Consider the following 6000-nt stretch of genomic DNA (forward strand, 5'->3'; position numbering starts at 1 on the left):
CTTTCTTCACGTGTTATATTTTAGCTGTTTTATTTATTTGTTTTATTTAACAAATACTGCAGGCCATAACTGGGCCCTAGCAGGAGGGGCGAAAAGAATACAATGCAGTGAAATATGAATTGATCAAAAGTGACATACTACACGCAAGTGTAGTATGTTATATGTTGTTATGTATGTTATATTTCTATGTTATGTATGTTATGTTATATTTCTATCATTTCTTATTTTTATTTTATTTGACGTTTTATATTTTTATACACCAATACGCATGCGTCAGCAACAATCGGGTTTCCATTCTGAGCGATTTGATTTTTGAACACAATCTTCAATTATTTCAATTAATCTATTACACATTCTAAATTTTCTTCCTTAGCATTGCCAAGCACTGGTTTTTCATTCTGACGCCTTTAAACCCTTACTTTCCAATTTTTTCCTTTTTTTTCGTTTCTTTATTTCATCAAATGATCAATTAATTACAAATATTTTATTAACTCGTCATCGCCTATCGCACACCAATCAAAATTCAATCACTGGAAGCACAAATTACCATGGCACTTTTTTTTTACGCAGCCACCGATTATTTCCGAGACTAATGCCAACTGCTGCGTCGACGGCATGGGAAGGAAAGTGCTAAGCGCCAGTCCACCTTACATCAAATTACGCATGATCCTTTTATCATAAAAGAAAATTTATCCTCGCTCATTTCACCAACCGAGTATCTTCCAGTGGGATGAGCGACGGTGATTGCGCAAACCAAGCAAACAAACTCGCGATGATCTCTCATAGGCGTTTAAGTAAACAGCAAAGGTGCACAGACAAAAAAAATCCGCATTGCAGAACTCTGGATACTGTACCTGGATAGGGATGACGCGGCGGATTGCCGAGGGGCCCTTGCACGACTCGTACAGCAATTTGTAACTGCGCTCGGCAGCGCGGCCGTTGGGCCCCGCCACGTCTCGGCTGTCAAAATACGCTTCTAGGCGTCGCTAACAGAAACCGCCAGGGACCGAAGAGAGGTCCAAACACAGCACAGTAGGTTAAAACGTAAAAAGCGCGAACAGAACGGCGAGCGCTGACGGAGGGACACGAAGCGAACGGATGGAGCGAACAAAATATGGCGGCCAGAGCGGGGTCAGCGTGCCGCTCACGGTTGCCAGACGTACTTTTGTAAACCCATTATTGCCATTCTCACGTCCATGATGAACGCAATCCGCGCTGTGCTATCTAGTCTGCACACGCCAGCAGCACAGAATGCGCTACAGGTTCTGGACGCGCTACCACCAGTTCTAGCGGCTCTACAGTAGCAGACACAATGGCTGCCCCAACATTAAAATTTGGAAAAACACTCAAGGACGCCTCTATTTTTCAATGGAGTGCCCGTGGGCTTCAGTCTGGAATTGCAGATATTCGACAATATCTTCATGCAAATCGCATCCCCATCCTTGTTATTCGTGAGCCGAATGTACCAAAGATCTTACGACAGTCAGGCTACGAGGCATTTGCCTCTCCAACGCACCAGGGAAACAGCAATGTCATCATTTATATTCGGCGAGAACTCACATATGTAATCCATCCGGTTACTCCCAGCAAAGACAACCAGTACGTTTGCCTGACAGTGAAGAAGCGCAATCTCACGTTTACACTTGTGGGTGCGTATATGTCGCCATCCAGTCATTTTGACGCCACACGATTGAGCGACTTGATGGCGATTACACCTGGCCTTTGGATCATCATAGAAGACTTTAACGCTCACCACATGATGTGGGGAAGTGTTCGAATGAACCTCAAGGGAAAGGAGCTTGCGTCCTTCGCCTCTGATCATGACCTGCAGTGTCTTAATCACGGTACGCCGACCTTTATTAGAGGGGCAACTTACAGCAGGTATCTTGAATTAGCTTTCGTGTCTCGATGCCTTACCAACAACGTCCAATGGTTTGCAGATATAGAAACACACGGAAGTGACCACATTCCTACATATGTGATCATTAATGACCTTTCCACATCCACGTCTGTCCCACCGATGCGCCACAACGATTGGTCAGCATTTCAAGCACTTATGGAAGATGCTTGCACAGCAGGCCTCTCTGCAAATATTGAAGAGAAAATTAAGGAGGCCATGATAAACGCGACGTCTTTCTTCACCCTAGTGCCTACCTACACAGAGTTTGATACGGAATTACAGCGTCTGCGAGCATTGCGACAGAGGGCAGAGCGTAGATACCGACGCACGAAGTCGCGCCTCGACCTCAGAGATGCGAGGCGCCTGCAAAAGAAAATTCAGCGCCGAATTCAAGCCCTCCAGGCAAAACGCTGGCGGTCATTCTGTGAAACGCTTGATCCCAGCAAGCCTTTATCACACATCTCGAATGTCGTTCGTGGTCTCCGAACATCCCCTAAACAGCTCTACCCATTCAAATCTCTCGCACTATATCAAAGACGTAGTGAGGTCGAGGTAGCAGAAAATTTCTGCGCTAGGGTAGCAGGCCAATCGACTCCAACGGCAACGCTACATTTCAACGATGTTCCAGCTTCACGGGATTCACGAATGGACCTTCCCTTCGCCCTGGAGGAACTTGACGCTGTGCTCGCTTCTTGCAGACGGTCATCATCGCCGGGTCCCGACGGTGTAACATACACTGCGCTTGCAAATCTTGGACAAGAAGCTAGGCACGCTCTTCTGGAATATTACAACAAATCATGGAGTGAGGGTACAGTTCCAGACGAGTGGAAGTGCAATCGTTTAGTTCCGCTCCTTAAACCTGGCAAATCGCCTCTGGACTTGACATCATACCATCCAATTGCACTGGCTAGTTGCGTTGGTAAAGTACTTGACAGAATGCTGCTTACACGTATTGAATGGTACCTAGAGCGCTACCGCATATATTTGGATATTATGTCAGGGTTTCGACGTGGACGCTCTTCAATTCGCAACATGGTAGACCTGGTATCATCTGTACGGCACCAAAAAATTTTGAAGCGCTGACCCGCGGCGTTGTTCCTGGATATAAAGAGCGCATATGACAACGTCACTCACCAGGCCATTTTGGACGCTCTGGAACCTGCCGAGCTTGGCGGTCGTGTTTTTTGCTGGATACGCAGTTATTTATCCAACAGACCTCACTTTATGCAGATCGACTGAGGATGGCCCAACATCTTCTCATTTCACTTCCTGTGGAGTCCCACAGGGCGGAGTACTAAGCCCAACGCTTTTCAATCTTACTCTTGTCGGGCTTGTCGACTTAATACCACAACCGGCACAACTTTCAATATATGCAGACGACATCTGTATCTGAGCATCAGAAGTTACGCGCCCACAGGTTACAGCGAGGCTTCAAAAGGCGGCAACTATAGTTGCGACCTACCTCCACCTGCGTGGTCTACAAATATCAACTGAAAAGTATTCGCTAGTTGCATTTACACGCAAGAACATGTCACCTTACACCGTACGCATTGTTAGAAAAACAATACCCTACGAAAGCAGCCATCACTTTCTGGGAGTTATCATCGACCGAAATCTTTCGTGTACTCCCCATATTTCATTCATGAAAAAGAGGCTGACAGCAATTACTCACGTACTTGCCTTTATTGGGGGAAAGTCATGAGGAGCGTCCGTGCGGTCGATGCTCCAACTATACCGTACATTATTTATGGGATTTCTTCAGTACAGCTTACCTGCACTTGGAAATATCAAGAAAACCAACTTAGGAATTCTACAGAGCGTTGAAGCTCAAGCTCTGCGAACCTGTCTGGGATTGCCGAAATGTGCCTCTACGGCTGCTACCATTTTAATTGCACAGGAGCGTCCCATATCTACCTACCTAACAGTTGACTCCCTGAGGCCACATTTCCGACACATCTCTCGGGTTCCCTGTCATCATTTGGCCAGTCTCCCATTACCAGACCGCGCACATCGTTTACAAAGACCGTTGATGCGCACCGCGCTATATTGCCGTCCCAGTTTACACCCGCATCTAGACCGTCCTCTCCACTATGGAGCCTGCATAAACCACACGTGCTTCTTTCAATACCCGGGATCAGGAAGAAGGTCGAGCTATCGACGACAGAACTGAAACAAACCACTCTTGAACACTTCCATGAGTACCATGCAAATCGTTTGCACGTCTACACCGATGGTTCAATGAATGTCGTGAGTTCTTCAGGCTCCATGGTCATAACCTCAAATGACACAGAAATAAAAGTTAGGACAATTCACCAGACTTCTTCAACAGCTGCAGAGCTAACCGCTCTTCCTGTCGCAATTAGGCATATCAGTCAGCAGAGCCCCCAGCGGTGGTCTATTTTCAGATTCAAAAGCAGCCCTGCAAGCATTAAAAGCGGCTCTTCGCTGTGGAGCGCATGAACAATTCGTTGCAGAAATACGACAAATTCATCACTGTGCAATTAATGGAGGACATGACATCATCTTCCAGTGGCTTCGAGGACACAGCGGCATAGCGGGCAATCTTCGGGCGGACGAAGTCGCACGAACAGCCCACCAAGACAGCGATTGTGTGTTTCCCTTTTCCAGGGCAGACGCAGCGGGCAGGCTTCGCGCACTTGCGCGGGAACACACACTCTCATTGTGGAATTCTGGCCAGTTTGCGAACTGGCGCCTAAACTCCCTCGACCCTGACCTGAAGCTCCGCCTTCCACCTGGCCTACCCCGACGCGAAGAAACTTTTCTGTGCCGCCTGTGGGTTGGTGTGGCATTCACAAACTCGTATTTGTTTATGATAGGCATGGCAAACAGCCCTACATGTACAAACTGTGGATGCGACGAGTCTATAGGCCACATTCTTTGTGAGTGCCCGATATACAGTGAGGAAAGGCAGTGTCTGTGCCGTTTGCTGGAGCATCTAGATGGACGCCCATTGAGTGAAACTAAGATTTTAGGTCCCTGGCCACGGCGATCGTCTGCGGCGAAGGCCTCCCAGGCACTGCTCCGCATTATGAGACGCACAGGCCTAATCGAAAGACTATGAGTTTGCTATGACATGGCTGTAACGTGATGTGATGTGGCGTATTTGTTATGTGACTGTATTAACATCAACTATCCCTCTCAAACAACTTTTATATCCACTCATCCCCTTCCCCCAGTGCAGGGTAGCAAACCGGTTGCTTTTACTGGTTAACCTACCTGCCTTTCCTCCTCATCTTCCTCCTCCTCCTACTCCGTCGAAAGAAATTCTCGGTGATCGACGAGTCGACAGAACTCTTCGAAACATCTCAGTGTAGTGGCCAGTTTTCGGAAGCGATACAGTTACCTCTTTGACCTCATTCCTGCCGAGGATGACTCAGCAGACGGTTCGTACAGAGCCTCAAAGATGCATTTCAGTGAGCTGAGGTGCCTTACAAAGAAACCATGGTTGGTTTTCCTGCAGATGGATATAGTGTCATGTGGGGGGGGGGGGGGGGGGGGGTGAATCACTCAGTGATGAAGTTGCTAAAGAAGTGTATTCCCAGCTTATTCATCCTAAATTGCCTGTGCCACTTTCAAACTCTGCGCATCTGCTGAGAGACGTGTACAGCTATTTCAATCTAGCCGGAAGAGAATGAAAAAGTTAAGAAATTTCAGAATCTACTTGATCTGAAACGCGCAAGCTACTGCATCCGAGCCAAACGAGGTGGCTGTTATATATTTTGGCAGAGCTACGTTTGCATCAACAGACACTCTTATAGCATGTTTCGCCACTGCTGTTTCTGAAGACAGACCGCTTGCTTCAGAAACCATACTCACGAGACTTTGAAATCAAGTCAACAAGTTATATTTATAGTTTGTCACCTTTGCGGTGTCTGTGTTTAACATATTGAATAAGACGCGGAGCCAAGAACATCAATTTCATAGATGTCTGAAAAGTGCCACAACTGCGCTCCAAGCAATAGTGGAATTTTATCTGAAGACATCTTGCATAAAGGGCGTCGATGTGATTAAAGCTGAATATAAGAGTCCTATAGAAGACATGTACGTTGGAGGCCTGGCGACAGCTTTTGTTTCGAGTA

This window comes from Amblyomma maculatum, chromosome 2 (assembly GCF_055883805.1).
Source record: "Amblyomma maculatum isolate TAMU_Amacu chromosome 2, ASM5588380v1, whole genome shotgun sequence".
Lineage (NCBI taxonomy): Eukaryota > Metazoa > Arthropoda > Arachnida > Ixodida > Ixodidae > Amblyomma > Amblyomma maculatum.